This window comes from Mustela lutreola, chromosome 6 (assembly GCF_030435805.1).
Source record: "Mustela lutreola isolate mMusLut2 chromosome 6, mMusLut2.pri, whole genome shotgun sequence".
Lineage (NCBI taxonomy): Eukaryota > Metazoa > Chordata > Mammalia > Carnivora > Mustelidae > Mustela > Mustela lutreola.
The window spans coordinates 40,489,658-40,512,119 of record NC_081295.1 but is presented as its reverse complement, the minus strand read 5'-3'; the positions used below and the strand labels follow the sequence as shown (position 1 = coordinate 40,512,119).

Sequence of the window (22,462 nt, the reverse complement as noted above, 5' to 3'; positions counted from 1 at the left end):
TAACCATGGCTCCATTTCTTTTAACCCCAAGTCTTTTCTCTGAAAAATTGTTTCCAGTTCCTTTAGATTTCACTGGGGACATGTTTTCAAGTTCTCTCACTATCATTGTCTTGGACCATTGTTCTTAGAAAATTTAAGCTCTAAACTGAAAAAAAAAATTTTTAATTTAACATCGCAGAACAGGCAACAATACATTTGCCAACTCACCCATCAAAATGTGACCTCAAATACGGCACAATTTTAACAGTGAGGGGCACACAGAGTTATCTATCAATTTCTTAGTCCTACAGTGCAGACCAGACCATTACTCCATTAACATTGTGGGCAGTCCCGTCACATCAATGCCTAAGACTGAGCTTGTAGAAATTAAACCAACACCTTTTTGTATATTGCTACTGCCTTTTATTTTCCATATACCTCATTGGTGAGGCTAATTATTTTTTTGGGGGGATATAACTATAAGGTCTTGACACTTATTTCTGTTATTAAATGTCAACTTTTTCAGGTGGAGTTCCTTGTTTTTTCTTTTTTCTTCTGTTTACACACTCAGCGGCAAAGGAAAACATGAAAGAGAACAGTGCCCAAGAGATTTTTTTTTTTAAAATTATGAATTGTACTAGGCTTACAAAGCAGTGGGCAGTCAGGGTGAACACTCACTCAGTAAACAATACCCTTTAGGAACTGGTTTACTGTGTACGCTGTGTTGGATCCTCCTCCATCAATTCCAAGAGGAAACTCAGAATATTTATTATATCTATTTATTTCTCCTACTGAGAACTATCTAAGATAAGAGGATGTTTAATGATGGAACATATTTCAGGATTTCTGCTCTGTGCAGTGTTCTGCCCATGGGGCGTGAGGACTGACACAAGTTCCAACCTCATAATGAAACCAGACACAGTTCACTTCCTTTTTTTCTGAAACTACCCCCTCACCTGGGGGATGTCTTGAGATGACACAGAGTTAGTCATATATCACTAACCTGAGATACTGAAGGGAATAATTGATACTCACTATCATTAGCAATGATATTATTTAAAACATCCTCCTGGGAAGGTGGACGACATTTGCTTGGGATTGACTAGAGTGTTGACCATGGTTACCTGTCCCAGCTGCCAATCCCTACAGTCTCAACAGGAGAAAGGAGACATTTCAACTCCAGAGCTGTTTTCTCTTATAACTGGCATAACAAAGAGAGATCGAGGTATCTAGTCAGAAGGGTGGACACTGGGGCTACATTCCTACAGTGTTACCATACCCCTTATTAATTGAAAGTGGACAATCAAGAAATCACAATGTACTCTTCGTCTAATCCTCACTGTACCCCCAGGCTTTTGGAAGACAGCCTGACTACTGGAGATCCAAGAGAGAGGACCAGTCCAATCTACAACCTGGCTGTTAGGTGGGCACTCTGCTTTCCGCAGTCTGGAGGAAGAGAACCAAAGCAAGGGGCAGTAGAGAATGTCTGCCATCTCTCCAGGCAAGTGGGAAAAAACCAAAAACCAAGCAAGTGTGAAAAAAAAAAAATTGCCAAATAAATGTGGAACCTAGACCTTGTCTGATCTCAGGGACCCCCCCCCCCAAAAGTCTTCAGTTTTGACTGTTTTCCAGTGATAAGTTTTGTATTAAGGACATCGGAATGATCTGCCCCATCCTTGGGCTCCCTGTTTACTCTTCCTCCCTCTATCAGGAATCAATCACTATTCTTGAGCTCTGGATCCTACCTCTTCTTCCTCACTCAAGGGATTTGTTCCTGCATTTGTCCTCACTCACCTTGTAGCATCAATTTTTCTTTCTCTCTCCTGGACCCCTGGCTTGCAGACATACTGAATATCTCCCATCTTATGGTTCCTTCTTGATTCACTGACCCCTCCAAGGCCCCTCTTTATCTGCCTCTGTTTCAAAGGAAGACCCTTGAAGGAGTTGGCTAGATTTGCTGCTCTTTTCTCATTTCTAATTCTCTCCTTAACCTGCTGTAAGTAGGTTGTGGGTTACCTAACAGTTGCAGTGTCAGAGAGACTGCTTTGATCAAGGTCACCAGTGATTCTGTTTTCCCAATTCTATGCTCAATTCTCTCTTCTCATCTGACATGACTTCTCAGCATCATTTGACCCAGCTGTCCACTTCCTCCATGAGATGACTTCTTCCCATGTCTTTTGTGACATCACATTGTCCTGGATTCTCACCTGCCTCATCTGTGACTCCTTCCCAGTCTCCTTGGCTGGCTTCCCTTCTACATGTTCATGTTCCAGGCCTCCAACCTTGGACTTTTTCTCCTAACTATACTCACTCCCAGGCCTATGGCTTTTGTTACCTGTATGCTGAGGGTTCCCACATGCATTATATCTTGCTCTAACCTTGTCCCTGATTTCTGTATCCAGTTACCCTCTCAGCATCTGAACTGTATATCCAACATGCATCTCAAACACAACATGGCCCAAATAGAGTTCTTGTTCCTTCCCTCCCTACCTTACTCTGTTGCCTGAAACCTTTCCTTTAGACTTTGTCCTGTTCTTAGCATAGAGTCTGAAGTCCTTACTCAGGCCTGTTGTGCCCTGCCCTGGCTTCTTCCTCATTCATCTCTGTCCTTCTTTTCTTCCCCCTTCTCCAGCCACTTTAGCCTGTGGGCTCAGTCCTCCATCCATATCCTGTCTGCTTTGGCATCTTGCCCTTTCTTTTGTCCCAGCCTTGAAGGCCCTTCTCCCAGGTCTTGGCGTGCTAAGGTCCTTCTCTTCATTCAGATCTTAGCTCCGTGTCAGGTACTACCTGACCTTCCAATACATGTTTCCCTACACATCTCCCTCAGCACAGTGCTCCATTCAACTTCCTTCATTCGTCACTCTCTGAAATTATTTTGTTTATCATAGGATTTCTGGCTTACACTCTATATTCCTGAAACAAAATGGGAACTTCCCGAAGAGCAGGAGTCTTGTTTCTTGCACTACACTATATCCCTACCACCTAGGGCAATACTTGGAATACAGCAGGTGATTAATTCATATTTGCTGCACGGGTGCAAGCATCACGAGAAGCAACGGGAGGTACGATGCTATGTAGGAAAGCCCTCTGCACAGTGCACAACATCATGGGCATGTAAGGGAACAACAAGCGGTGACCGGTAATACTCTGCGCCTGAACAAGTCATCGACGCCATTATCACTCTGTGAATGTTGCCATCTTGACTCCATTTCTGCAGACGGAGCAAGGGAAGGAAGTCCAAGCTCTCGCTGTTTCTCACCAGTTCCTAAGCTGGTCTCCCAGCCATCAGTCTTTTCCTCTCTGGGCCATCTTCTACAATGTAGGTCATTTTTCAAAACGGAAATCTGATGTCACTTCCCTGCCTCCTAATGATTTTCGGATAAAGGCTGAATATGACTTCAAGGCAGCTCATGATCAGGATGCCGCCCCCTCTCCAGTCCCATCTTTCACCACTCCTTCTACCCCACTCTCTGCCCCAGCTGTCCTGAACTGCAGTTCTGTGAAAGCATCAGGCATTGTCTCCTCAGGATTCATCTGTCATTGCCTCTTCTTCCTGCCCTCTTCACCTGGCTAACTCACCCTTCAGGCATAAGACGAGGGAGTGCTTCCTCTGGGAACCTTTGCTGGTCCTCTCTGGGTTAGGTGTCCCTCTTCCATAGGCTACAGTATAGCCATACACTCGAACGATCACAGACTCTGTCATTTCTAGGACGACTGCTCATTTATGTGTCTTCTCCGCTCATCTGTAAGCTCCTCAATTGCAAAGACTGTGATCTCCAGTCCATCACTGTGCCCTAGCCCCTGACATGCCTCCTAAGATACAACAGGCACTCAGTAACAATTATGGAATTAATGAACAAAGGAACTAAAGAGATAGACAAAAGAGATAATTCTAAAACGTGTGTATGTGACTAGCTTTGATTTTTTTTCTCTCTGCTTTAATGTCTTTAGTTCCCAATTCCTGAACTTCATTTTCAGCCCTCCTGTTTCAGCTTTCTAGTCTTTACCTGTAATTTGGATCAACATACATTCTCCTTTTGTTGTTTTGCACACCAAGCATGAACAATTGTTCTTTATCTTATCTAAGTTTAGTCCATTTTCTTCTAAAGTCTTTTTCACTTCACGTTCTTCTACTTTATCCCATGTTTACAAGCATCTAAAGTTATACATTAAAGTGCTCTTTTGTGTTTATTATTGACTGTGATAGTTTTGTTTTATACTTCATTATCGTTCCATTTTTATGTGGCTATGTTTAAGGACAGTTAAGTCTAATGGACAATGTAAAGTTCCTTAGAGCAATTAAAATTCAAGCTAGTAAGTTTTTAAGCAAAGTCATTTCCTGTGGACATTTGCCAGGAGTATAATGCAAACGAAGGAACCTGAAGGAGAACCATCTACTATTTCTACTAAGGGAATAAGGACAGTGGCTTCACACAGCTGACTTTTCTTTGCTACTGAGTAGCCTTTCCTGCTCTGTGGATAACAGAGACAAGATGAAAGAACCATGACATTCCATGAGTAAATAACTCTTTTAAGCAACGAGACCACAGGTCAGGAAAAATTACTCCCCAGTGATTAAAACTTTCCGGAATCCCACGTTACCTCATCTATATACATCACTAGTCTCATTGGGGGAGTTTATTCCCATGGAAGTTTTAGCCCTACAGTTGGTAAGAGTTTTGTTAAATAATTTCATAGTGTCTGCATTTACCTACTGTTAATATAGCAAATCCATGACCAGTGCACACAAGCTACAATTAAGTTCTCATTAATTCAAGAGATACCCATTTGATGAGTGGAAAAGCCTTACTCAAGGAATACCAATGTGCACTCTTAAGAAAAGCTGACAACAGGAAGCTAACAGGATCATTGTAAGTATATAAAGTAAAAGTGGAATGAACAAAGGATCATTTGTTCTTCTTTGTGGATATCCAAATAGGTAGCGACAGAACACAGTAAGAGTATGGGCTCTGGGGTCTCACCCAACCTGGGTTTGATTCTAAGCTCAGCCATTTAGTGCCTGCAAAGGATCTAGAAGTCACTTCACTCCTCTAATTCCAGGACTATAAAATGGGGATAATAGTACTTGCCAGATAGGATTTTTGTGAGGATTAAAGGAGATAATACATATGAAGTATTTGAGCCCAGTTCCAGATACATAGCAAATGTTCAGAACATTTTACTGAAATTAAATATTGCATTTTATCTTCCATTCTCCTTTGTACAAACATGTGACATGACTCACACAAAATGTGAAGACTTTATTTACATCTAAGACTTTATGTGACACTTACAAGCTTGCACATCCTTATGACGTTTGAGAACTTTCATGGACACGCTGCAGAACCTGAATTGTACCTGTGATACACACCTAACGATGGTGATTAAGTCAGGATCCTCCCAGGGTTCTCCTTTGTGCCCAGACCTCACTGCCTTTACTTAATTACGTTAGTTTCAATCAACAACAAAAATAGGAAGACTTAATGAAGAATATAAAATAAGAATAATCCACACATACCAAAAACCCACTTAAAGACATGAATGTCCAGAATTCATTATTTGAAATATGGTACACATTACAGAAACATTTAATGACAGTCCAGCCTACCACTGGATTTGTGATGTAGGCTTACTGAGCCATCAATTTAAATAAAAAAGCCTGAAATTTGGATATACAGAATAGATGGAACAGCTGCAGAAACAACCTTCTAAAAATATATAATATTATCCAGCAGATGGAAAAGCAATTATTTATTGAAAATATTCAGAATTTGGTATTATCCAATAACTGCAAAAGTTGCTAGAAAGATATAATTAACATTTACTGAAGATCCTTAGTGGGTAAACTGCTTTAAATAAAACAAATATTTAGTAGTTGCTGGTTTCTGGCAAAAGCAATCTCTTTTTTTTTTTTTTTTTTTTTTATTTTATTTTTTTTTTTTTTTTATTTTTATTTTTTATAAACATATATTTTTTATATACATATATTTTTATCCCCAGGTCTGTGAATCACCTCTTAAAATATAGTGTTCATTCACCTTGAAAAGGAAACTACTAACTTGGACATTTCCAGATAATTTTGAAGACCCCAAATAAAAACTCCCAGATGTGTGTGTGATAACACATATGATTTGCCCATCACTGAAACACAAAGTCTGTCAAAATCAGACTTGGTTTATATTATTTGTGACACTCTGTGACTAGATAAATGGGTCTTGGTCAGGTCTGGGGAACATTAAGGACCCATGAAAGCCAGCAGAACACTAGGAGATCCTGATGGGATAGAAAGATATAAGCTAAAGAGTCAGAAGACTTGACTCTAACCACAACTTTACCTTTTGCCAGCTGTGACCTGTTTCTCTCATCCACTCATTCACCTATTCCAGGTATCAGGGATACTAATCAATAAGAGACATGCCTCTCGCAGAACTCATTCAATAAGACATCACTAGCACCTTAAATATGGGGAGGGGAAGGATGACCACAAAGATGGCCACAAGGAATTTGAATCACATAGAAATATCACAATAGAAAGTCCATGGTGGGCACCATTTTCATGGAGTGGACAGTCTTTGGGGTCTTTTTATCCATAGAACAAGAACAGAAACATTCTCTACCTACATTCTCTACCTCAGTAAGGTTCAAACTCTGTGATACTCATTATGTTGTAGAAATTCGAAATTAAAAACAACAACAACAACAGCAAAACACTGCCTTATCAGAATAGACTATTAGGAAAACCAGTTGTCTTAAGTTCAATTTTCTCAGAGCAGAGCTTGCCTCTTTCACAATGTCTTCAGAAGGAGCCAAATATTTGCATGATTACAAGCCTCCTTCCATGTCTTGAGTCTTAGTGAAGATCTTAATATCCGTAAGTAGGTCCCTAGGTTTGGCAGAACTCTTCAAACGATTTTTAAACTACTGCTTTTAAAACTGGTTCTTACCTATGAGTTTCTTGAGGGGTTCAGAATATATACCATAGGAACTCTCTTAATGGATGGACCTGCAGCTAGGATACTGTATGCTTCAACTGCTAATGCCAGCTGTACTTGTTATGATAATTATATAATTTAATTAAATATTGTGTTGGCTGACCAAATATGAGTGTTAAAATAAAGTTATTTGTCTGAAAATTTAGTGAAATAAAAGACATGAAAGGAGCCAAGTTGCTAAAGGAAATTTGTTATTGAATTATATATAAGTAAGATAACTGAAAGATGGAGGGAAATAATAAAAAGTTTAAATAGTTTCGCACTCAGATCGTGTTGTAAATGTCTTTAAAAATGCTTTCAGTGTAAAGAAACTAAAAATGGAAATGATGCAATAATGTGTATGAAAGACGACACAGAACTACAACCAGCAGAGCCAAACTCCAAGAAAAGGCCTTGGGATCACATCAAAAAAGAGTGGCGAATAAGTGCATTTGTAGCTTTTCATTACATATGGTATTTAGACCATGCAGTATCTCTTTTCAAAAAATGATTCACCCTGTAACCGATTTTTCAACTAACCAGAAAATACCTGGTCCCAGTCAGGTTAGCTAAGAGAGACTGTATAACCAGCCATGACCCTGGGAAATCTCTAGGAATATGGAATTTCTTCATTTTTTGCTCTTTTTCATTGTCTAACTTTTCTCAATGGTCATTCACTGCCTATTTAATTAAAACAGTATTTAATTAAAAAACATATACATATATATGTTTCTTTATGTTATGTCTAAATATGAGTTTCAGATATAAAACAGCCTTTGTGTATTTTAAGCAAAGAAAAGAAAGTCAAATATTTTCATTCACATAAAAATGTGTTGCTTACATGGTTAGTAACTTTGCCTTTTGTCTCACTATTTCTGGTGTGAGGATACCTTACTTATTTGTAAGACTGGGTTAATTGAGTTTCAATTAACATAAGTCTCCCAAGTAACAAGAGCTGGACCTTTCTCATGGACAGGTTGACTCTGGGGCAGTAGAACCCTAGCATGAGTGAAAAGGTTTTCCTTTTATTCATCTGCTTCTCCTCCTGCACATTTTGGGAAATGACACAAGTCGAGGCAATGCACACCATGGGTCAAATGCACATCTTTGCCTGGACCTTAAAGAAACTGTGACTCAAAGCATTTCACTGGGGATGCCCAGGGGTTGTGCATGACCAGACACTGGCAAAGCAATTTTGAGAAACCTCCTCCTCAAATGAAAATACACTGTGAGAAACCTGTAGCTCGTACTGAACAAGAATCGGGCCAAACACCAAGAAAGACAGGTTTGTGTCAGTCTCGGTATCAAACACACTTCTTCACCCTCCTTTCCCAGAATAATAAGTACAACCAAAAAAAGGTTTACAGGAAGGGACTGCTTGAAAGCAGTAAGATGGGATACACGGTTAGACTCATGTTAGCCTTTTTTTTACCCTCCTCCCTGAAGGCTGGGGTGGGGAAGACTGGCCCAGAACCTGTCCCAAGTCCGGTCAAATGCAACCAATAGACTTATGCTGATATTTCTCTAAAATTTCTACGGAGCCATTAGTTTTATTCCTCAGTAGACAGGTCTCTAATTCCTGCACTGAAGAAGAGCCTGGGCAAAGAATGAATGTTAGATCATATCTCTACCAGCACATAGGCAAGAAGCATGAATGTGATCAGAAAGAATGTCGGGTGTCCCCGGCTCTCCCAGGGCCTCTGATACCTGAAAGACTGCTGGACAAGGAGGGGGTCCCCGCCGCCCAGATAGAATCCTAACTATCTATATCGTTAGTGCAGCCATATCACCAGTGTAGAAACTGGCCGCCCGTGGCAACCATTCCATTTTTTTCATGGAAGAACTTGCTAGACCTATACCTAAAAAAGGGACAGAATACAAAAAACTCGACCTCACATCAGAATAAACATGCCACATCTAGAATGTTCTGTTTAACTTCAAAATGATTGTTGAACCGTGGCTGCCAAAGAAGATACATTTTGGTCTTAATTCCCAAAAGGTGTAAATGTGAACTTATTTGAAAGAAGGGTCTTTCCAGATATAATTAAGTTAAGGATTCTAAGATGAAATTGTCCCAGATTAATAGTGTGGGCCCTGTATCCAATGACATGTGTCCTTATAAAAGACAAGAGAAGACACAGAGGAAGGAGGAGGCTGAGTTGGGGGTATGCAGCCATTTACCAGGCAAGCCCCAGAAGCTGGAAAAGGCAAGGACCGAAGCTCCCTTAAAGCCTCAGGAGAAAAGTGGTACACCTTGATTTTAGACTTCTGGCCTCCAGAGCTGTGAGAGAATAAAGTTCTGTTGTTTTAAGCCGTAAGTCAGTGGTGATTTTTTTCCAGTAGCCCTAGGAAAGTAATATGGAAGGTTAGAGGACAGTGTTATCAGGAGACTCGTGGAAAACCTCAAGAAACCTCTCTTGGAAATAGAAGTCTTATGGGGCGCCTGGGTAGCTCAGTGGGTTAAGCCTCTGCCTTTGGCTCATGTCATGATCCCAGGGTCCTGGGACAGAGCCCAGCATCGGTGTTGGGTGGGGGGGGGGGGTGTCTCTGCTCAGCAGGGAGCCTGCTTCCCCCGCCCCCCCAATGCCTGCCTCTCTGCCTACTTGTGATCTCTCTCTGTCAAATAAATAAATAAAATCTTTAAAAAAAAAAAAAAAGAACCTGTGTTTTTCAAAAGTTCTCATGTGATTCCGATGATCCACCCTCCTTCAAAATGACTATCCTGAGTGGTCTGTGTCTTCCTTAAATGCTTAAGAAGTAAATCGGAAGGCAACTTCTTTTGCAAAAACATGTTTTTAACAGGCTAGTTATTATTTAAAAAGCATTTCTCCTGCTTATGTAAAGCTGAGAGAGACGCATGATGTACCAAAAAGCACAAAGATGAAAGCAACACCGTCCAGATGCATCACGTTGTGGAATCTTCTATGTACATATTCTGACCATATTTATTTGCACGCACATGTATGTGTACAGCTGAACCTCACATTTCAAACTCTGGTCCGCAGACCCGCAGCACTGGCAATACTGGGGAAACTGCTAACAGTTCCGAATCTCAGAGCTTACCCAGGTCCTCCTGAGTAAGATTCTACATTTGCATAGAGACACTACAGAAGCATTGGTTTAATACAACTCAAACGTACTACATTCCTTGTTCTATAACCTGCTTTTTTTACACATGAAGATACTGTAAACATCTGTTGTTGGCAATATAGAGCTATACTGATCTTTTTTTTTTTTTTTCTTAAGATTTTATTTATTTGAGAGAGAGAGAGAAAGGGGGAGAGTGAGAGAGCACGTGCATGTGGGGGGCAGGGAGAGGAGCAGAGGGGGAGGCAGAGGGAGACAGGATGCCAAGCAAACTCCACACTGAGCACGGAGCCCAAGCGCCCAACACTGGGCTCCATCTCATGACCCTGAGGTCATGACCTGAGCCAAAACCAAGAGCCAGAGAGTCAACAGACTGAGCTACCCAGACACCTCTGTTCTGAACTCTCTTAACAGAGGCACGGTACTCGTTTATGTACCAGAATTTATTTAATCAGTCCCCTTTTGACAATCATTTCTATTTGCCTTTTTTTTTTTTTTTCACTTTTGCAAACAACACTGACATAAGACTCCTAAGAATACACCTTTCTGTTTTGTTATGATTTGGGGGAAAATCCCTTGAAGTGCTTTTGACAAGTCAGATGACGTGCATGTTTATGATTCCAGGATGCCTTCCCCAAATACTGCACCAGTGTGTGTCCCTATAGACTATGCCCATCAGTGCCGGCTGTCTCACCACCCTTCCCAACACAGGAGTTCTCCTCATCATTTTAACCTTGACCTGAGACTTAAACATGGCAGTTCACTGATATTTTTTTCCTGTACTTTTTTTTCCTAAAAAACCTATCAAAAAGCTGAGTCTCTCTTCATACATACATTGGCCATCTGTCTTTCTCCCTTTGTGAACTGTCCAGAGTAATTGTGGTTGTTTAAAAGGACGGTTGCAGAAGAATCTGCAGAATTACACAGTTTAGAAATACAGTTTAATCACAATGAAGAGACACGAGGAAGAAAAAAAGAAGGAAGGGAGAAGAAAATGTGCCATAAAAAAGGATAATCAAAAGATTAGTTTGTGTGTTTATTTATAGACACTGGTTACAGCAATCCAGTGATTAGGCAAATTAATGCAGCTGTGTCTGATCGCAGCTCTGGGATCAGCCCCCACATCCTTTTCAACTGATGCCACCTGTCATTTAAGTATTTTGCATTTGCCTTTTATGTTACATACATTTCATGATGATTCCCATTTTAAAAACATCGTTAGTTAACTCTTTGGAGTCTGGCGTGATATAGATTCTTTTCTAGTATGTCTGTTACAGTTGGGAAGGGGAAAGCTCACCTCCCCACTGGGCCGGCAGGCGAAACGATGGCGTTTGCCTCTGAAAAAGAGCAACCCTCTCCCAACGTTCAACTTTTTAGGAAAGAACAGTTGAATTCAGTTCAGTGGGTATAAAACTGGCTTGCTGTTCAGAACCGACTGAACAAAAGGGAGCAGATGTAAGATGCTGGCTGGACTTTGGGGTCTCTAGTAGCACATGCTTCCTATGCCTCTTTCTGCAGGGTGGGTGCAGTCCTTATGCTCCCTGAGCGACCTCAGGCCTGCTCTGACACACAGACATCCTTCAAGGCTCAACACCTTGCATGCAGACCCTCTCTACCTAACTAGTGGCAGGGTCTTCTCATAGGACCCTTGGAAATCTCTTTCAGACTGAAGGGGACACTCAAGGGGTGACAACCCGCCTCCTCCCCCCACGCTCCCCGCTGCCATCCTCTGTTGTTGCAACCTCATTTGTGAATGGAGAAAAATCAGTCACTTTCATTTACCGAGCATTTTTCCCCCTATGGCAAGAGCAGTGTACTGGGTGCTGAGGAGGGAGTGCTGCAGAGAAATGGTGAAGACACAGGAGAGAGAAAGTCTCCGGCCACTGCTTTGCAGTGTGCAGGATGTGAACAGGCTGAACAAAGTCTTATTCAACACATTCCAGGATGTTACAGGAGGCCTCATTATAAAGCCTGAAGAAAAGAATTTCAGCATAAAAAGATAAGCATGACCTTTTAGAGCAGATCCTATGTAAACAGACAAAGCACACAAACCTTGGGGAACACGCAGGCTGAAACAGATTTCAGTAGCCGCGAGAATAGGAATGTTATGCACAATAGATTCTTACAGGTTTTAAAGGGACTATAAACTCTGGAACACATCTTCAAAATGTGGGTCAGTGTTAAGGAAGCACAGTGTAGCAATGTTCCAAGTCACTCCTCAGTGCTACCGTCAGATATGAAGCAGCAGGGAGGGGAGGCCTTGGGGCCCCTGCAGGTGTGGGGAGCTGTAGACTTTAATATTTGGATGGGGATGCCGTGAGGAGAAAGAATGGAGACCTTCAAGCAAAAAGAGACAGAAAAGTGAAAATGAATCTATCGATCTATCTCTAGAGATATATGCGCAGTTGACCCTTGAACAGTGTGGGGGGTTAGGGATGCTGCCCCCTGCACTGTTGAAAATCCAGGTGTAACTTTTGTCTCCCCCAAAAGTTAACTAATAGTCTCCCATTGAGTAGAAAAGTCTTGCCGATAATACAGTCGATTAACACATATTTCAATATTATATGCTATATTTTTATGGTTAAGCCAGAGAAAAGAAAATGTTATTAAGACAATCATAAGGAAAATACATTTATAGCACTGTACTGTATTTATATATGTAGAAAGAACATGTATACGTGGATCCTAGTAGTTCAAACCCTTGTTGTTCAAGGATCAATTGTACATGTGTGTGTCTCTCAACTTGAGTGAAGTGACTGGACTGTTCTAACTGTGTGAATAAAGTTCAAATGCATATTCAACCTCACAGTAATAAAAGTAGTAAAAGAAATAAAAGAAGTATCTCTCTCGTGTCACTAAGTTTGGCTTATGTGTGGTGTGTCTTTGGTCTGGCTATTAATGGTAATATCTTTTTTTTTTTAAGATTTTATTTATTTATTTGACAGAGAGAGAGAGAGATCACAAGGATGTAGAGAGGCAAGCAGAGAGAGAGGAGGGAGGCAGGCTCCCCACTGAGCAGAGAGCCCAATGTGGGGCTAGGTCTCAGGACCCTGAGATCATGACCTGAGCCACAACCAAGAACTGATGTTTAACTGACTGCGCCACCCAGGTGCCCCAAAGGTGATATCTTCTTTAAGAGTGATGTGGACTTCAACAGATGGATGGATAAAGAAGATGTGGTATATACACACAATAGAATACTATGCAGCAGGATTTCAATTTGAAATCCTGCCATTTGCAATGATGTGGATGGAACTTACTACGCTGAGCGAAATAAGTCAATCAGAGAAAGACGATTATCATATGATCTCTCTGATATGAGGAATTTGAGAGGCAGGGCAGGGCGTCATGGGGGGTGGGGGGGAAAATGAAACAAGATGGGAGCGGGGAGGGAGACAAACCATAAGAGACTCTTAATCTGAGGAAACAAACTGAGGGTTGCTGGGGGGTTGGGGGAGAGGGATGGGGTGGCTGGGTGATGAACATTGGAGAGGGTATGTGCTATGGTGAGTGCTGTGAATTGTGGAAGCCTGATGATTCACAGACCTGTACCCCTGGGGCAAATTATACATTATATGTTAATTTAAAAAAAAAGTGATGTGGACTATATATTCTAGAACCATTTCTAAAATAGAAAGAAGTAGCCAAATGCCCAGTGGTTTAGGTGGATACTCAAACCCATTGAGGTCATAATGCAGTCAGACTGAAAAGTTAATAGTAGAGTGGTCAAAAGAAAAGGCAAAATCACAAAATGGGCGTGGCAGCAAATTTCTGCTCCTCAGATCCCAGCCAACCTGACTTGTCAGAGGGAGGAGACATCTTTTGTTTCTCCCCCCCACCCCCACCGTGAGCGGCGACAGCAAGCTGTTGACAACTCCTACTGTACAAAGAGAGTTGTTCACACTGCAAAAGTGTTTACTGCTCACAAGTGATGCTCAAAATTAATTCACAGCAGCAACACCAGCAGAAAGCTTTGACAGACTGTCTTATGTGTTGACACAGTTGTAAGTTGTTAGATAAAAAAAGTAACACACTTTCCCTCTTTTCCAGTCTATACACATCAAAGTTGCTCCTAAGACAGGACGTGAAACGTGTCTGAGATCCTGAAGGCCATCCTGCAGGTGAGATTTCCGGTTCTGGGGTTCATGGCTTCCGGCGTGAGAAGAAGGTGGACCCCGGTTTTGAGGGGAATGGAGGTGGTGAGCCTCTCACCCAGCCTCAGCTACAACTGGTCATAGTGATTGTTTTTCCTTCAAGAGTACTTCCCTCTAGGGCAAGCCTCAGGCACCAGCGTGGGAAGTGGAGTAGAGCTGTTTATATACCTCCTCAGTGGCAAAAAAGGTTGCTAGTACACCACCTTTCACAAGACACAAATCATTCATTTCCCTCTTCCTTTTTAAACAACAGTCTTTTACCTACTATGGCTTCGGGGAAGTTGGAAAGATAGGACTTGCTTGTTCCGAACTGATTTATACTAAAAAATCGGGAAGAATGCAGTCTTATTTAATGATCTCAAGCCACCTGAGATAATTACAGTTTAAAAAAGAAAAGAAAGAAAGAAGAAGCCAAGTGGGATAGCAAATATTTGGCCTTCTCTCGAAGATGTTCTACAAACTCCCTGGGGCTCTGCTCGGCTCTATGCTGTGCTGTGTAGAGAAGGTGCTGTGTTTGGAGATTTCCTGTTGAGCAGAGCGACCTTTCCATGAGAAGCCACATGCTTTGGAAAAATGAAGATTACTACTTAACATTGTAGCTATGCTTCCCAGGATTAGAAGTTGCCATTTATGTCAAAACTGAGCTTTCTTCAGGAAGCCTATATTTAAGTAACTGTTGAAAATAACATAGCAATGACCTAGAGGGAAAACTCTGAATCAGGCAAATTCTCTGACTTCCCATGGCCTTTTTCACACCAGTCCTGCCATCTCTATTCACACTGGCTGTGATCCGTGGGTGCTGGGACAGCTTTCTGGCTTTGCCCTCACCAGGCCCATAATTCTCTCTCCTTCTTCATCACCAAATTCCCCCTTTCTTTTGGTGTTAGAGGACAGAATTCGTATCGAGATGCAAATGACTGGTGCTGTTAGGGTAGCCATCCTCACAAGTTGCTGAGTTGTGCGAGTGTACCCTGAGCTGGTGGAATTTCTGCCAGTGCGATAGGAGGCATGGAGAAGGCTTCAAACACCGAGGTAAGAAGGGATAACAGAGTGCCCTTAAAATCTGGGATCAGGGAGCTCTGCTTTACCCAGAGAGTCCTGACCCCTGTATTCAGGTGTTCATCAGCAACCAGCAAGAGAGCCAGCCTGACCAAGAGGGCCACGTGCTAGCCAGCACTGGTCCCCCCAGTGAGGATGACAGTGACGCAGCACTGACATTGATGGAGTCTTTCCCTTGTGCTGGACATCGCGTTCCGCACTTTCACGTATGTGGTCTTACCCGACACTCAAAAACCCTGAGAATGAGGGCTTTTGCTCTCCTTTGTTTACCAAGATGGTTGTTACCATCTTGTTTACCAAGGTGAGGGGCTTTGATTAAAGCTGTACCAGATAATAAAAGTGGCAGAACTGGAATTGAAAGCCAACTGAGTCTGGACCAAGTGCCCTTCTGTTGCGTCCCACGGTCTCTTCCCAGTATAAACCACCTACTGTGAACAGCCAGCACAGCCCAGCACTCCCTGGTTTACCACAGTGGAATACGCAGAGAACTAGAGGCCACACTGCAGATGCAAAGGGCTTTTCTCATGAGCATGTGGTGGAGTAAGAAGAACATGAAATCAGAAAGCAGGCAGATCTGGTTAGAATCCTGGACCCACCTGTGACCCGCGGTCAATCTCTGACTTTAGTTTTCCCATCTATCAAATTAATCTGATACTACGTGGTTCACAGACTTGTTTGTGAGTACTGAATAAGGTAACACACGTGAAACAAATGGTTCGGAAGCATACACGGCTAAGTGTTAGTTATTCCTGGTAATATGGTCTTTCGATGGGAAGAGCAGTTCCCGAGAACAGAAGACGGCTCTTCATGCAGGTGTGAGCTAGTCCGACCTCACAAAGCCAGGAGAAGGTTCTCAGGATGATGACTGGGGCAAAGGGAGTGGAAGCAGGTGAGTAGGCTGCCACTTACTGGTACTAATGAAGTTTGACCCTAAAAAACAACACATGATGATGACTTCTGCAATGCGGATGACAAATGGTAAGGTTCAGTGAATTCAGAGTAGGTGACCCTTTCTGCATTCACAGCCTGCTTCAAGACCTGCTGAACTGGAGTATGGGGTGCCATTTTCTTACTGGTGATTTCACGTATGCCTTTGTACCCTGCAGACTGGGTTCAAAAGAAAGGGTTACCTTTGTGCAGTTGACTCATTTTGTAACAATTCCAAAATGCAGTAGCTTCTCCCAAAGTATTTCAAAGACACCAACCTGCTGAGACCCAGGGGCATCTATCAGGGTACTAAACTTTCTTCTTCTAATGGCCTCAATCTCAGTGAATACTTTTGAATAGATAGGTGAGCTCCAGAAGGACTGTCTGTGGTGATTAATCTCACACTTTGTTATGGAGAGTCTCAATCCTTTTTCTACACATGAGCTCACCCTTCAAACCACACATTTGTGACCATTTTTGGGAGGGTTGAACTGAAGTTTAAAGCATTATGTCATTGTAAACAAATAATCACATGTAGCGTGAGTCTGTGGAAAATACAGCATTTCACTTTTGCGGTGTTGGTTCCACTACAAGAACAGGGAACCCAAATGATGAGGTCAGTGGGCCAGCTGCCACACACAAGAGATTGCCAAGTCCACGTACACAAAGCAAGCTGCTTTCACTCACAACTAAAAAATTAAGCTCATTATTCTAACCTTGGCCAAGAAAAGTGATTGCTTTCCTAAATTAAATAGAAATAGAGTTTCAGAGGCTACATCTCCCTGCATTACACATTCTTGCCAGGAGGTCAAGAGGGCTGTTACCCCTGCTGCGGATGACATGACCACATCCAAGCTTGTTTCATTATCTTGTGCCTGATAATATCTAGGCACATTTCTAGCTAATAAAAAGTAAACGAAAAATGCTACTACAACCTAGCAGCAAGAATCCTAGACACCTCACCCAGTCAAAGAGGGTAAACCATATTCTTCCTCCAAGTGGCTGTGTCTTCTGGTTGTAAGTAATGAGTGGACAGGTACATATACTGTTATGTAGGTCAACTTGATTTTGTCTTTGTCTATCTTTGCCTAAGGCAGAACACTATTCCTCCAACATGCAATAGAGCTGACTAGAGCATGCATCATTTTTTTTCTAGCAAATCTAATGGAAACATTAGAACAAACGTGGCTTATATTGTAGCCACACTTTCTACCTTCCTATGTCCAACAACCGCTCATTTGGGTATCCAGGCTTAGAGCCCTTGGGTCTTCTCTGATTTCTATTCTTTTGTTCAGTCCTGACTATCAATATTCACAGTCAGTACTCACTATAGTCTCAGTGATGACTCCTTTGATATGTGTCTAGACTTTATTCTCTACTCCTTCTGTCACCGTTTTGTTCAGGATCCTCTTCCAGGCCCCTGCACCCATGGCTACACCATCACAAGAACTTCGTGATGGTGCTGTGCCTCTGGTTTCTGCCCCCACCAATCTGGCAAGGACACCATCATCGAGTCACCACAGTGGCCTCCCGGCACTTACAGGGGGCAAGTTAAAGTTCCGGCACTTACAGGGGACAGCTTGTATTGAAGGCCCTCAACAGCTTGCTAACCAACCTGCCTCACCAACCCTAATCCTCACTTCTGCCCTGCACCCACACCCATGCCCTTGCACATAACCTTTTTCCCTTCTTCACCTGCCTGCCTATCCACCAAGACCCAAGTAAGGCACATTTCCTCCAGGAAGCTAGCTCTGGCCACTCCAGGAGAACGTGGAGCCCTGACTCGGACTACTCATTTAGTGATAAGCTGTGGACCTCCCTGTGACCATTTTTATAGTATTTATTGTTTTTATTGATATTCAAATATAAATTGGTTAATCTGTCTCTTCAATCAGACTTATCATGGCCCCCAGAAGATTACATTTTCTACTTCTTGTGTCATCTCTGCCCACCCGGTCCATTGTCCTCCCCTTCTCCTCCTTCACAGCCCATGTAGCAACTGCAATAAGTAAGACCTTCTTTTTACCTATGTCCTGAGGAGAAATCAGGAAGGGACTCTAAATGACAAGCAAGAGTCAAGAAACTCAGCAGAGACGTAACTGGCCCGCTCCGGGTCGATGACACTGCAGAACTGAACGAACCCTGAGTTAGGTACATCGGCTGTCAGCAGACCTGCAAGACGGCCAAACACCCTCCCCTATGTTAAACGTGGTAGTAACTCTGAGACTGAGATACAACTCAGTATGTAAGGGAGAGAGAGGGGGCGATACAACGTGTCCTGTACAGAAATTCGTTTTTCCCCTAAATGCTTTCAATACATGCCTTCACTTTTTTTTTAATTTTTTATTTTTTATAAACATATATTTTTATCCCCAGGGGTACAGGTCTGTGAATCGCCAGGTTTACACACTTCACAGCACTCACCAAAGCATATACCCTCCCCAATGTCCATAACCCCACCCCCCTTCTCCCAACCCCCCTCCCCCCAGCAACCCTCAGTTTGTTTTGTGAGATTAAGAGTCACTTATGGTTTGTCTCCCTCCCAATCCCATCTTGTTTCATTGATTCTTCTCCTACCCCCTTAAGTCCCCATGTTGCATCACCACTTCCTCATATCAGGGAGATCATATGATAGTTGTCTTTCTCCGCTTGACTTATTTCGCTAAGCATGATACCCTCTAGTTCCATCCACGTTGTGGCAAATGCCAAGGTTTCATTTCTTTTGATGGCTGCGTAGTATTCCATTGTGTATATATACCACATCTTCTTGTGTGATGGCATGCCTTCACTTTTTACCCATTTTTATTTAGAAATATTTCATATTGTAAAAAGTTCTTTTTTTTTTTTTTCCTATGGTGCACATCACTGTCCTGTTTGGGGTTTACTATCACCGTGGGCATGGAGAGAGAGGAGTGCAGTTCTTCAACAAAAGGATGGCCGGGTAGGAGTCTTTCCTGGTGGATGGGGGTCAGGGAGACAGGGGTAACCTGGAACGGGTGGAGCTGGGATCAGTTCAAGTGTTCAGGGTTCTGAGGTCCCATTTTTCTGGGACAGCAATAGTTTGCAGCAGGATAGGCAGTGCACAGGAGAGTAACTGGAATGACAACCTTCTCCAGAATGTTGGCCTCCAGAGTGAAGCTTTTTACATGACAGAGTCCAGATCTTTTTTTTTTTATTATTAAAATCTTTTTTTTTTTAAGATTTTATTTATTTATCAGAGCGAGAGGGGGGGAGAGAGCAAGCACAGGCAGACAGAATGGCAGGCAGAGGCAGAGGGAGAAGCAGGCTCCCTGCTAAGCAAGGAGCCCGACATGGGACTCGATCCCAGGACGCTGGGATCATGACCTGAGCCGAAGGCAGCTGCTTAACCAACTGAGCCACCCAGGCGTCCCGACAGAGTCCAGATCTTCTGAACTAAAAAGAATGAAGCTGGGTTGCCAGATGAGTTGGTTTTTGTGTCAAAACTGAGAGTTGTGTGCTCTGGTAGAACTGAAGCCTTGTGCAAACAACTGGTATTTGCTTTGGTCCAGGCTCCGGAGGGAGAGGAAAAGGGTGGGTCGATTCCGTCCCATCAACCTAGCTGCGAGAGTCCCATGGAGACTTGGGGCCTTGGATTTCTAACAATCAGCTACTGGGATATATGGTAGGGTGCGGACACAGAACAGAAGGTATGAAACGTGTGATAAATAGATTCAGACCAGGGGCGCCTGGGTGGCTCAGTGGGTTAAAGCCTCTGCCTTCGGCTCAGGTCATGATCCCAGGGTCCTGGGATCGAGCCCCGCATCGGGCTCTCTGCTCAGTGGGGAGCCTGCTTCCCCCTCTCTCTCTGCCTGCCTCTCTGCCTACTTGTGATTTCTGTCTGTCAAAAAAATAAATAAAATCTTTAAAAAAAAAAAAAAAAAAAAAAATAGATTCAGACCTTGTCAGGTCTTGTGCTTTACTTTTAGAATAATTTCAACAGCACCTTTATTTATTTATTTTTTTTAAAAGATTTTCATTTATTTATTTATCAGAGAGAGAGAGAGCACAAGCAGGCAGAGTGGCAGGCAAAGGCAGAGAGAGAAGCAGGCTCCCCGCTGGACAAAGAGCCCAATGTGGGACTCAATCCCAGAAGCCCAGGATCATGGCCTGAGCTGAAGGCAGCGGTTTAACGGACTGAGCCACCTAGGCATCCCAGCACCTTTATTTGTAACCATTCGTCTGCTTCTCCCCCAATGGAGAGAATGCCCTTGCACACCACTGATCCTCAGGTAGCATGCTGCGCTACCTTTGTGCAAAAATGAGAATCAAAGTAAGGAATGAAGGCAACCAAAGCAGCCTTGCCTTCCTTTCATGTGGTTTTCTCATCCTACAAAACTTTTCTTTACAGTTGCTGTCATTGTCCTTCGACCCAACACCACGACTAAAACAGAATCTCTGTCGTCTTTGTCATAAACACTGTGAAGCTCTGTTCCCTCCTGTCACCTCTCTACCCCCCAGCTATCTCTCACACTTAGAAATCTGCAAGAGGAGTCCAGAAAATGATGATGTTTCTGCACCAATGACCCCAGGCTACCAATTCCCCCCAAGTTTTACTGAGTGTTCGATGTTGATCAGAATTCTGGTCACCAGCTTTAAAACAGAGGATTAAGTGCTATGATCAAGATTACTAGAAGCCTTGCATTCTCTCACATCAACCTTCCTCCCACTAACTCCCTCACTCACTAAACCTTTGTGTGCCCACTCAGGTCTCAGGGCCAGTGGAGCCCCGATGAGGTGTACCCCCAGGACAGGCTCCCACCTCTTCCCCTGGCATGGGGTCTGTACCCCTGAACTAGCGCTTCTCATTTTTACTACTGCCGGCAGATCCTCCCCACTTTCCAGCCTGGCTGCTCCTTACTTTCCACCACTCTGTCACTTCTCTTCTGTCTCATGACTTTGCCCAAGCTCCCTCAACTTCTCTAAGAGTAGGTACTCATCTGCAGACATCACCCTTCCTGTGACCAGTCAGCCCCGCACGTATGTCCCTGACCTCAGGCTGTAACTCCGCACTATGCTCTGCTAACTGTGTTAGCTGTGTTTCTTCGCTTCCAGAGGTACCTGCCTTCCTCCTTTTCCATTTCTGTTTTTCTCCTCCCCCCCTTCCTCTTCTCCTCTCTCTCTCTCTCTTTTTTTTTTTTTTTTTTTAATTTTCAGGATTAGTTCTATTACAGATAAATAAGACTGTTAAAGTAGGTGGCCGTATGGAAAGAGCCTGGCATCAGAGTCAGATAGATCTGGTTTCAAATCCTGGTCACAGTCGTGATAACAGCTATAATAACTCTGGCAAATCATTTACATCTTCTTGGCCTCATTTCCCACATCTGCAAAATGGGGAGGACAATTCTTACCCCCATTGGTTTGTCCTGCTAAGGATTCAATATATAAAATGCCTTCCATATAAAAGTTACCCTAGAAATGTTCCTTCTCTGATTCACTCCTCCCCATCCCCCTACACAGGATGATACAGAAGATGGCTACGTAAATAGTTAGAAAGGAGAGGGGACACCTGTGGTAAAATCAAGCAAAGATTATCATAATTAAGAGATTAATTCACAATATAACCAGCACTAGTCTGTTATAAAATTCAGGGGATTAAGATTCATTTTTTTAAACAAAGTAACAAAAGAGAAAGAGGTTGCTGGATGTCAACTCCATGGCTAGGCGCTACAACAAAATGCATGTGAAGCTATGTTACTCTATTGTTCAAGTGTCCTATAAAGAAAGAGGATATAGGGAAACTAGCATGTGAGAAAGACTTGGCCTTATGTGTGGAGCTGACAAATATGCAAAAACCTAGACCAGATTCCCATTTTAAAAAGGAACTTGCAGAGTGACTAAGGCCATTCTGAAAGTGAGGCTGTTCTGGTATGTATGTTGAGTCATCCTGGGAGCCTGGTGCTGAGCAGCTCACAAAATGCTGGTGTGAATGAAGCCACAAAGAGAACAACGGGTCACAGGCAGAAAGGGGTCCACCACGTCTGGCCTCCACTTGCCGTTTTTAAACCCAAGGCACAGTATCACCTAAGGAATACTCCCACTACCATCTTATTCAACTCTTCTTCCACTGCAAGGCGAGTAAAGGAAATGACACAGGGCAGCTGTCTCAGAACTCTATGCTCTCTGAGAGGTAAACCCAGCTCTGTGCAAACACCCCAGCAGGACGTTCAGATGTTTCTGCTGGAGTGAGGAAAAGCATGTGTGTTTGAGTGAAATGGGATGGCTTTCAACTGTTGAAAGATGCCACGAATCTATTAGCTTGAACTT

At 42.9% G+C, this 22,462-nt stretch overlaps 1 protein-coding gene and 1 pseudogene across 8 annotated transcripts in view; both read right to left on the bottom strand.

Annotated features, from left to right (window-relative positions):
• LOC131833261 (mitochondrial carrier homolog 2-like) overlaps window positions 1-1,841 on the bottom strand; it is an 87,661-nt pseudogene extending 85,820 nt beyond the window's left edge.
• Window positions 1-22,462, bottom strand: part of BACH2 (BTB domain and CNC homolog 2) — a 362,193-nt gene that overhangs the window by 176,625 nt on the left and 163,106 nt on the right. The window lies entirely within an intron of this gene.